Source organism: Semicossyphus pulcher, unplaced genomic scaffold (assembly GCF_022749685.1).
Source record: "Semicossyphus pulcher isolate SPU_LCO1_2020_fin unplaced genomic scaffold, fSemPul1.0.p SCAF_5, whole genome shotgun sequence".
In the NCBI taxonomy this organism is placed as follows: Eukaryota; Metazoa; Chordata; class Actinopteri; order Labriformes; family Labridae; genus Semicossyphus; species Semicossyphus pulcher.
Window position 1 is genome coordinate 3,460,546 of NW_027211726.1, and position 12,284 is coordinate 3,472,829.

Consider the following 12,284-nt stretch of genomic DNA (forward strand, 5'->3'; position numbering starts at 1 on the left):
CTTTATTTGAGGTTTACTTGTTGATTCTGTTTTTCTTAGATACAGGTCTCCGTTGGTTTCCAGTCATTAAAAAAAAAAGATCATGGCAGGGAGATCATAAAACAGACCCCAGAGAAGTGGTTTGGTTGTGTAGTCCTTAAAAACGAATATTAGATTGTTAGAAATCCCATGAGCCATTTCCATTCACCTCTACTGATTTGGGTCGTATCGTAACCAGACGTGTTCACTTGTAGCGTCAGTAGTAGAAATAGAGAAAAGAACTATTTGATGCAACTTATCGCCTTTTAGAGGATTTTGTTCCTTTTCTTTCTTGTGTTTAAACATTTTGTCCCAAGCTTGGAATCGTACTAATATAACGAGTCAGGAATTCTAATCCAGTATTGCATGCAGTGTCATAATGTCACAGTCTGAAAGGGACCAATGAGAACTGTTGCCTTTAGAATCAGAAGCACATTTTGCTGTTACTGTTACAAGTTGAGCTTGTAAACAAGTATTTTGTTATTGGCACTTTTAGGTCACATGTGACAAATGAACAACAAACAGTGTAAAAGTCCCGTCCCGGTACATGAGTGTGAACTCTGACGGCGGTTCTGCTTGAGTGAAATAAAAGTGAAAGTAAAGACTTTAAACAAATTAATGATTGTTTTCAGTTCCACGTCGGCTTCGTGAAGCTTGCATGGTGGATTTGAGATTTCTCCCTCGACTGATGATCATGTCAGTTTTGCTCCTGCAGGTTTCTGTTGAGGAGATTTACTGTGAACGTTTCAGAACTTTTTGTTTACATTTTGAGACTAAACTGAAAAAGTCAAACTTTTGCCAGGTGGATAACAGGTGGATAACAGTGCGAGCTCCAGTGAATTAGCTGACCCCGGTTCAGTTTCAGTTTATCTTTGTGTGACTTGATGACTCTGTGCCAACTTATTGTATTTATCTGGCGGCCATCTTGTCTTGTTGCTGATTCAGCCTCTGACACTTTGACTGCTGTCTGTCCCAACACGCCTCGCTCTCTGCTGCTTGCTGGTTTGCCTGGTGAATATTATTGGATGTCCATCTGACCTCATTATAAGTGTGTTGCCATGGGCAACCAGCTTGGAGAAGAAGGAGGGGAGGGGCTGGGGGGGGGGTGAGAGAGGGAACAGTTGCATCATGGGATAGAAACCTGACCTCTCTTTTTTTTTCTTCCTTTTTTTTCTCAACGTCTCTCAGAGGACGCACACGTGCACTAATACACATGTGTACACGTGCACACATGCACCCGCAGCCACGCGCACACGCACACACACACACACACACGCACACACATTTAGCCTAAACAAAGATAGATGAGAGAGGAGCAGTTTGTGGAGTCTGAACAACAATATTTGTTTATGACTGCATGTAAAGAAAAAACACAACATGTGCAGATTCACTCACACACGGCACACAGATCGACACTGTGTGTGACAGTATTTGTGTCTTTTTGATGTGTTTAATCATGTGCAGTTTAGTGCAGCGCCGGAAGTGCGATTCTTTTCAAACTACTTTTACGTGTAAATAACAGTTAATAAAAATCCATGACGAGGTCCCGGAGCTGCCGTGTCTTTACATTTTGTCCGACAGAGTCCGAAACCCAAAGACGTGTCTAGTTTAGTTGCTGAATTCACCCTCTCCTTGTTTATATGTGTAATCTTGTGCGTCTCTGATCGTATAAGTTGACTTAAGTGTTTTAGTTTGTTTCCGTGTGATTAAACTTGTGCACAAGTGTGTGCGTATCATCTTTGGTCTTAGTGTGTAATCACACGGTACATGTAATCTTGTGTTATTCGGGTTTACTGATGTATGTTCATGTCGAGTGTTTAAATCAACTATCAGTGTGTAACATGAAGTGTTGAAGTCCTAGTTTGTTGTAGTTTGTGTTGTTAATCGTGCATTTCTGTGTACTTTGTGTGTGTGTGTCCATGTACACGATATTGCGCACATCATTTTCCATTTTGTGTGTCCGTGTTGTATTTTTAAATATATTTAGGGTGCAACCTTTAGTTTTGTGTCCTTGCAGTCTATTTCTTTGTGTGTGTTTGTGTTCACGAACACATTAGGATCCGTACCTTTAACACACGTTTATCTCATGTTTGCGTTACATTTCATTTCTGAGTCCACTTCCTGTGTGTGTGTGTGTTCCTATAGGTGAACAATGTTCCGCACTAATGGTTGACCTGTGCAGTGTGTGTTTGATTTTGTGTGTGCGTCCACGTCTTTGATGCATGTATGTGATTTTTATTCACATCTTGTCACGTCGTGTTCGGTGCTCCTTTGTCATCTTCTGTTTACGGCCTTTGTTTGTGTCTGTGTGTAGTTTTGTGTGTGCGTGTGTGCTTTTCTCTGCCTCAGTCTCCTTGTGCATGTGTGCCATTATTTCTATGGCCTTTTACATGCGTGTGTTTCTGTGTGTGTACATGTGGCTGCATGCAATCTTGTGTTTAAGTGTGTATGTTTGCATGTGTACCCGTCAGCCTGTAATTTTGTGTGTTTGTGTGGGAGGTGTGTATATGTGGGTTTGTGGAATGTTTGTGTGTCTGCGTAATTTTGTGTATCCACAGTGTGTGTGTTTATTTATGTATGAAGTGAGCATTATCTGCAGACACACCGCTGTATGAACGCGTGTGTGTTCGTATACAGTCGCACACACACACAATGCCTTCATCTCTGACATAACTGGTTACCATGCATACTGTGCGACTCTGACTATTATGGGGTGTTCTTTGTTTTGTCACGATGTGCCCTGGTATGGAATGGGAGGGGGGAGGGGAACAGGGTGTGTGTGTGTGTGTGAGCGTGCACGAGTGAGTGAGTGTGTGTGTGCTTGGAAAGAGGGAGGGAGGGGGGCATACGTGTGTGTGAGGGGGAGGTATGTGTGTTTTGGTGTGTGTGTGAAGGGGGGGAAAAGAAAGGGTGTGTGCGTGTTTGCATGTGTGTGTGACGAGCAGAGGATCGGGTGGGGGTTGGGTGTGCGTGTCTGCGCGGACGTGCGAGCATATAATGTGTGCACGAGAGGGAGTGAGCGAGTTCATGCATGTGTTTTTGAGAAGGTAAGAGGGTAAGATAAAATGGCGGCTGGTGTGTGCGTGCATGCAGGCCTCTCAGGTAGAATTTCAAAGTTCTTTCACAAACTCTCACATCATCGTTTCTCCACTGACCTTATATTTAGCACGTATTTCTACACGCGTCATTCACGAGGTGACTGTTTGTTGACATGTTGTCTCCTTTGACCGCGGCCTGAGAAGAGATATAAACAGGGCAGAATGGTGTAATCAAGGTAACTCAAAACGTACTTACTGTAAAACCTGCCAGATCACTTCCTGTAACTTAGGACAAAGACCTGCTCCAATGAAAATCAAGTTTCAACCTTGTGTTCGTGTGAGTTTCTGCAAACGCTGCAAGACGTATCAGGGCCAAAAACAAGCAGACAAGAGTGCTGGTTACCGGGACGCCGGTTTAGCTCACCGGTTAAATCTCATGTCCCATTTACAGAGGCTACAGTCCTCCATGCAGCGGCCCTGGGTTGGACTCCCACCCTCGGCCCTTTGTCGCGTGTCATCCCCACTCTCTCCTCCCCTGCCAAAAAAAAAAAAATTGCCGTTGACCGAAAACTCAAGTCTCAAAAACAGATTCAAACATGCAGGATTTCATCTGTCAAATATCTAAGGAACCTACACCATGGAACTGCAGGACGGTGCTAAGACCAAATGCTCGGGTGTAGCTTTTGTTAGTTTCAAAGTCTGACTTTGACTTTTAGTTGTTGGAGCTGGTGATTGTTTCAAGGTTTCTCTAACAGTGATCTCTGTTAGAGGACAGAAGTGTTCTGGAGTCGTACTGACCAGTCCGTCAATCGGCAGGCTTTGGTTGCTTCAGGAAAAACGGTCCGTGTGGAGAGCAAAATGGGCGGAACGCAATCCGTCGTGATGCCATCCCGGCCCCCATCTGATCAACTATTAGGCTTTTTATTATTTTCCATAAACAGACATCTGCGTTGAACTCTAACTCCATACTTGCTTCTCAGGTTTCAGTCGGACTGTAAACAATGCAGTGCACACAGCCACGCTGAGGCCTCTCTATGACAGTTAGCGATGCAAAGCAAAAGCTATCTGCAGGCGAGCGGCGTTGGAGTTTTAGAAGAGGGACCGAATCTCCACCAGATACATAAATCTGTGCACGTTTAATAAAGGAAATTGTGAATTGTTAACTAACGTCTCTAAATATACACTTCTGATTCATCTCTTGATTCTGAGACTCCCGGTTACAGGACAGACACTCAGGAGGGTCCAAATGGAGTTTGGTCGTCCCCTGTGATCAGTGTTTTACCCACTTATGTTCTCGTCTTTCTCTGTGAGTTCCTGCATCAAACATGCTTGATAATTTAGTCTCCAGTCAAACAGAAGAATTGTAGCTCTGCTAACTGGAAATTGTGCTGGGTCATGTCCCCACTCTGCATAACAGCTGCCTTCGGCCCTAAAGCTAAGAATCTGAATCAAGTTTCTGTTGTATAAAAGATCTGAAAAACCATCACATCTTGCTACTTAGGCCAGGACATGTTTTTTCCATGAAAACAGATCAAAATTCACTGCTTAGTTTGTGAGATAACCTGCTAGTAGACGAACAGACTGGTCCGACATGTTCTGTTCTTGGAAGAAGAAAGAGGAACATTGAACGTGTCGAATGTGGAGCGGAAAAATGAAACCATACTAAATTAATCAGAAATCAAATCAGTGATAAGTTCTCCCTTGTGAAGTTTTGCGCCCTCATTTCAAAGTCGTATGAAATCACCTCAGAATGACATCACAAGATAGCGTTGGACGATGACGATGTGGATGGGAAATATTGTCAAACCAATGGAACTCACATCCAATTTGTGCAAAGCTGTGCACGTTTTAACTGCATAACTTGCTGATGATGCACTCGACACTGCAGACATCATCAGACACCGGCTCACCCCTCAGCGGCTGCACAGCTTCACTGCTCCCCGTCAAAAAGACTTCCCATCAGCCACTCCGCCATTGATTTCTTCAGTGATCAGTATGTACAGCTCCGTACGTCCTTGCACCATGACTTTGACATTTTGATGCAGCTGCAAACACATGATTAAGTCACACTGACGGAGCCCCGAGGACACATGGCGCTCTGATTAAGATCGGGATTTAATATGAGGCAGTGTGGCTCTGTTTCTAGAGAGATCATGGAGACTTCTCGAATAAAGAGGCAGGGATGGAGAGCATGTGGAGATCATTGCTCACATCAACTCTCACATTCGGAGCACTTTATTTTAACTGTTGAGCCTTTACTCCTTTAATTTGGCCGCGTGAGAGTGATGTCATCCAAAACAAGTAGTTTAGTGTCTAAGTGTCTGTGTTACCTTGTCTAACCTGTCCTTGTTTTTAAGTTCAGCATGTCTGTTTAGTATGTGTGTCTGTACTTTGAGAGCAAAGAAAACCCAGAGAAAGATTCCTTGTATGTGCCCACATAAAGCTGATTCTGATTCTGAAACACAGCTGGAGCTGTGAACAGGTGCAATTACACCTCGCATTGTGGACAGATTGGTGTCTGAACAGTTCCATATTTGTAATCAGGGCTGTGGCCTGAGGTTTATTCACAATGAAGAATTTATCAACAGGCTCTGGATCAGCTGGCTACACAAGCAACATCTGCTGGGCTCTTTGGACTGCATCGCACGAGGGATTGATTTCCTAATTTAGTGATTTCAAAAATATCATGTTCAATAACATGTTTTTTTTTATCCCTGACATTCAAGCACTTGCACAACAGGCGTGTGTAACTTTCATTTCAACTTATGAAATCTGCTTTTGGCTGCTGAACACGGTGACATCAGTCAGCTGCTGCATTGTTTGTGACAGTAAATGCAATAGACAATATATTATGCAAAACCAAACGTCTCCCTGACTTCAAAGTGCACTTACATGTTCTTCCCTTATTGTTATTTTTGCCTGGTGGAAAGCACATTTCAATCACGTGTACCGGTTTGTGACTTAACTTGAAAAACATGTATTTTGAACGTTGAAAGTGGTCGGTTAATACACATGTGAGTGTGTGAAATACAGTCTTTCTGAACGTGTCTACAGACGCTGTGTTTACAAAACACACTGTCTAAACAGGGCTAATCATAAGTGTGGTTTGAATCACGTCACCAGGACACATTAGGTGAGCTGCAGCCTGCATCCTGAAGCTCGCTCTACGTATGCAGCAAGTATCACGGGCACCTGCCAGAACAGTGACATGACAAACATGTCAAGACTTCTTGGCGTAGCTAGCGGTATGATTTATTGTCGTCTGTCAAGCCAACAAGCTAACATCTCCACTCAGATAATTGAGATTGCTAAAGATAAGGTTAGCCAGCTAGCTGGTTGGTTGATTCCTTCGTACCGTTAGCTGATTAATTAATTACAAACGGCAAGCTAGTCAGTTAGATCAGGCTTATGAGTCTTGAAAAATTAGCTTAGGCTAGCAATTCATCTGAGTTAAGAAGAACTGGAAACAAACAAATGTCCTCCAATGAATTAAATGGCCCGCCAATGTTGACCCTACTTTTCCCATCATACTGAAGTTTGCCCAAAACGTACTTTGTATTGGACTCTGTGTCGGCTATTTGTCTACATAAACTATCTCTATTTGTAAGGTAACATTAGCGATGTTTTCACACTACTGCGGCTTTTAGCCAAGGCACTTGGGAGCATGCATAAACGTAACATCCTTTAGATTTTCATGGCAACACCCTGCGTAACTCCTTTACATAGACGAGGACGGTCTCAATTTTTAAGGGTGCTTTCACACCTGACAGCTTTGGTCCGGACTTCGTTTGGACAGGTGAGAACACGCATTGGAACTCCGGACCATGATCTGCCAGAAAAGACGGGACTCGGTCCGTTTCCACGGTCCGGTTTGATTCAGGTGAGAACATAAACGGACTTAATATACGAAGCAAACCAAAACGCTGTGCATTGTGGGTTGTTAACGGGTGTTTACGCTAGCAGAGACGCCAGGCAGCAAGAGGAGTAGTGGACAGACGTGGGAGCGACAAGGTGAGGGCTCTGATAAAAATTTGGCCTTTCACAAATGCTTGTGGAAACTCAGAAGAATACGGGGGGTGTTCAAACATATCTGTGGCTCCTTACTTGGGTTGCACCAATCAGGTATCAGCACCTATAATGATCCTATAAGGTAGATCTTGTGAGTGATTGGATTTTGTCATAACCAAACTATGAAAAACACAACAAGATGAACTCTCCCGCTGCGGTTCAGGGAGATTAAACAGGCTGTTTCTAATATATGTTTGTGTGCTGATCTGTAGCACTGTGTGGTTGTGAGGGAGAGAGGGAGAGAGGAAGCCCAGGTTGACGGAGTGCAGTGAGACGTCACAGATAGGAAACGCTGGGTATTTTGAGCCTCTTTAAGTGGCTGCTGTTTGGAGAGACATACTGTACTCTGCACTTCAGGAACCTATAAGACAGGAAATGATGATGGCGGAGGGGGAGAGAGAGAGGGAGGGGGGCGAGAGAGAGACGAGGCGAATTAGCAGTGTGATTATTACAGAGTGGCAGGCCAAGCGGCGAAGAAAGGAGGAGGCGGTGGTGGAGGGGAGGGCAGGCAAATGCTTATTATGGGATGTCTGTGTTGTTGGGCGGGGGGAGGGGCAGGGAAGTAAGAAGGAGGTGGTGGTGTGGGGGGGTATTATGATCTGGCCTAGGCCTGTTTTTGTGTGCGGTGTCTCCCTCGCCTCCCTCCCCCCACAGTCCACACGCGCTTTGTGTCTGCGTGTGCGCGTGCATCAGTGTGCGCAGACTGTGATGTATATCAGGGAAATAGTATCTATCTTCAGGTGCAGAGTGACTCACATACAAGAAGGTAGCGAGGCCCGAGAGAGGAGGCAGCACAAAGACACCGAGGCAGAGTGGCAGCTGGGAATTCATCAAAAAACTTCCCTGGCAAAGTATCTGAGCGGCACACTGAGCACAATACACTCCCTGTCCCCTGTAATGTAAATTATTGAGGCAGCGCTGGAGCCATGAACGTGTTTATGTGCGGCGGTTTGCCCTCTTTAACTACTGTAGCTCCTCTGCAGCGTCCTTTTGTGCTGATAAAAACCTCATTTGAAATTCATTATATTCACTCCAGTTAGCAGTTGAGCCAATTTAGAGGGGAGTTTTTATGTAACCTGATATGGACGCTCGATCATTACGGAGTCAAAACTGCACAAAAAAGAAAAAGGCGATGCCACAACTGGAATGTGGCTTTTGGCCCGGCTGACGGTTGTTCCCACAGAGTCTGCACTGGGACCAGTCAGATTGTAAGGAGGAACAAAGGTGCTCTGACCATGGCAGAAAAACATGACAACAGACTGTCTGTGCAAACGGGCCACACATGCCTGGAGATTCAAACAGCACCAGCATGCACCATTTGGTGATACGCACCTATGGCGATCTTATTAAGTTGATCTGCTGTCCGGTTTGATTTTGTAACACCCATAAAAATTCCAACAAGATGGACTCATGATTCAGAGTTGTTAAACAGGCGTATATGTATCTGTGATGATCTGCACCACTGTACATTCACAGTTTCCAGAGGACGAAGCCAACTGTCTTTGGCGATGCCCTGATGTATTCTCTTCTCTAGAGCCATTGTTAGATTAAAGCTTGATCCAAAAGGCAGCTGGACTTTAAGTTCCTGAAGACGAAACCAGTTACAGTGACCTGGATGCCTGAGAACCTTCAGAGACATTATTAGGTCAAATTTCTGATTCGTCCTCTACTTGTGTTAAAAGTTATTTAGCAGTTATGAGTACGCGAACATGATGATGGTCATGGTAAATGTTACATCTTTCTGTAAGGACGGTTTTCATTATAGCGTGTCAAACACCTGATTAATCAAGGATCTGGCTCCCAGACAATTGGTCAGATTTATAACATGTTCATTTTGGTCAGCTGTCTTGCAGTTTGAGCAGATACACGACGTGCTTTTCTTATGACTGCTGTACAAAGATTTGTGATTAAGTGCTTGTTTTGATGTAATTACAGCACTTGTTTAAGCCTTACATTGCCAGGCCGATCCTGGGTTTATTTTTCATCGTCCCAGCGTTATTGACACAGACATCAACACTTATTATTTACCAGAGTTCAGTTAGTTTGTTAAGGACGCAATAGCAGATTGAAGAAAGTTCATCAGCAGCAGCCATCTTGTTTGTTTACAAAAATGCCTCGACGGCACATAAACCTCCAACATTGTAATTAAACTGTTGTGATTGGCATGATGTGAATCAGGCCGGATGGAAATCTGTCTGAACCTGAGGGGGACCACATGAATCTGCCAGAGCAAATAAAACAAGAGCTTGCGAGTGTGACTACTTCTCAGAGTTTGGTATTTTACGTGTTGTGGCTAAAACTGTCGTCCTTTCTGAGAGTGTGCTGTGAAACTGTGGAATATGTTATTATATTTGAATCCAGCACAATATTGTTTTTCTTTATGCTAAAAGTTCACTTTGAAAATGTGCGCTGCCTTCGTCTCTTTACAGCAGGATTTTTGAGGATGCTTGTCTCTTGTTTGAATAAACTTTATTGGTATTGTCACTGAACAAACTTTACTGTGTTGTCCATGTTTACTTTCAAGTGTGAGCAACCAGCCATTGTAGGACTATTGATTTGTGCAGTGTGAACATACAGGTTGCAGGCTCTGTTTGTGTAGAATTCAAACATGTAGTGTGAGGAAACAAAATACACAGGACAAATATAGCTGCACAGTGTCTGCACGGTTTAAGCAATAAGCACTAATTGTTTTAGCACTTGTCTTAATATTCCAAGTGAGACTGGGAAGATGACCCGGGGATAAAAGGAACGCAGGGCTTCACCAGCACATCCGAGCGGTCTGGGACATCCCGACAGCCTCCATGGAATCCAATTTTTCTGTCTTTTTTTGTTTTCTCCATCTGTCAGACGCCGCTTTGTGTTATCTCATGTGGCAGACATGTTGGGTCTGATCAAATCCATTTGCACTTTTGTTATCTGGTGCAGCGTCACAGCGTGTACCGCGGGGCAGGATAGGTGGAGCGGAGATGCTGTCTGAGCGGGGGGAGGGGTGGAGGGGAGTCCAGAAGTATTATGGTATGCATTTTGACTTACATGATAATCTGACCCCGCCTGTAACCCTCCTCCACCACCAAGACTGCCACCCCTTTGCTTATTTCCATGGCGACCAGCAGTACAGAAGCACTATTATGGTCTGTAGTCGCCCCCCCCATCCTCACCCACCTACCACCTCCTCCTCCTTTTTCCTTTTTGCCTCAGAAATGATATTATTATCATTATGTGATATGCAATTCTGTGAGTCTGGTGGGGGTGGGAGGGGCGTCGAGAGCCGTGCACGAGGTTTCTATGACAACTGCCCCCAGTATCCTTCTGATTGGTGATTATGGGATGTCCCCCCCCCCCCCCCCCCCTTCATCCTACCCCCCCTCCTCCTCCTCCCCAAATGCACACATGAACACTGTGTCCATAGTCAAGGAAAGGAGAAGTGTGGGGGAGGGGGGGAAAGGATGCAAACATAGGGAGAGACAGAAAGAGGAAGAAATGGAGAGAAAAGAAAGACAGAAGTTGGTTTTTAAGTCGCTCTTTGTGTGCGGGACGCAGCGAGGGAAGCTGCTCTCAGCGGTGGGACAAAGGAGAGACCAGAGGAGAAAGGAAAATATCCAAATATGAGGTGGTGCTGAGTCAGAGGCGACTGTAAGGAAAGAGGCCAGAGGAAGAGAGGCCTTTGGCTGAAGCCAGGAGAGAGAGAGACGCGAGGGGAACAGCTTGAAGCGGGTTAAAAGCCAAAGTGTCAGGGCACTGTTACAATATGCTGACACGAATAATTTGTTACTTAGATTCCTGAATCCCCCCCGTTGATTAAAACAATCTCACATCGGAACTAATTTTCTTATTACACGGGGAAAATGACGCAATGTTGTTCATGTGCATTGCAATGTAATGATTAATCCGCCTTTCAAAACGAATGAATAACACAGTCACTTTGGGAAATTACCAACAGCTGTCATATTTGCATGCAAGTTTCCCTCCAAACCAGATATTCTCCTTTGTATATGTGGACACACGTGTGTGTACATTGTGTCTATGGCTGGTTTTTACATGGTTTCCGCTACATTCATTTAATGCCAAAGCATAAAATTATGATTAAGACAATTGTGTGCTTCCAAATTTGTCGTAACTGTTTGTTTTTCCCACGTCGGTGCAGCAGAAGAATTTGACTGGCCTTCACAGACTTTGACCTCAACTCCATCCACGACCTTTGGCATGAACTTAAACGGCAACTACAAGCCAGGTGTTTTCACCGGACATCAGTGGCCAACTTCTCTGTAAAGGACGTGTTCAGACTGTCAACTTGATTCATTCATTTCACTGAGACGACTGGGATCATAGTACAAGTGTATTAGGCCAAAAAAAGTCCAACAAAAACTTTGAACAGTCTGGCCATCACTTAGTCCTGCAGAGAACATTTGTTACCCTAACTTACCTGTCTTCCCTCCTGACACAGAACTCCAGATGATTAGTAGTGCACATTCTTAGTTATAATATACCAAAGTATCTGTTACTTTGAGTGGTTTAAATCTTATCTTATATAATTGATAACCACTACACAGCCTACAATTATATGGGTCTATATCAAAAGTACAGTATACTATGCTTTGTGTGATACTGACAGAAGTTTATTATTTTTTCTACTCCATTGATATCAATGAGGGCAGGCAAAAAAACATCTCTGTAATGAAAGACAGCTGAAAAGCACAACAAAATGCAGCCTCAAAATGTCATAAGGATGAAAAAGCACCAGTCTAAAACTTTAACAGATAAGATAAACACTATTGATCCTCCATTGGGGAAAATGTACTTGTTAACAGCAGCTCAAAAGTCTGAAGAAAAGGCAGAAAGGTAATCAAGTGATACAATAGTAAGATTATAATTATTACAACAAAAAATGTAGCTACTCGTGCCTGATTAAATGTCCCACGTCATCAAAGAGCCTATAAACCTATTAGTGTTTACAGTATATGAAAAACACAGGTGTGTACAGGTGTTGCTTTGTCCACATACTTGTGTCTATAATGTACATTTTGTCTGGTAAAAACATCTGTTACTTTAAGTCTTTTCTTTGCACAGAAGCAGCTTCAGGAGAGCAGATTGGTCCTGCAGTGCAACAATAACAACACATAACTCATCCTGATGCCTCACAGGCCCCAAATACAGAGCTCC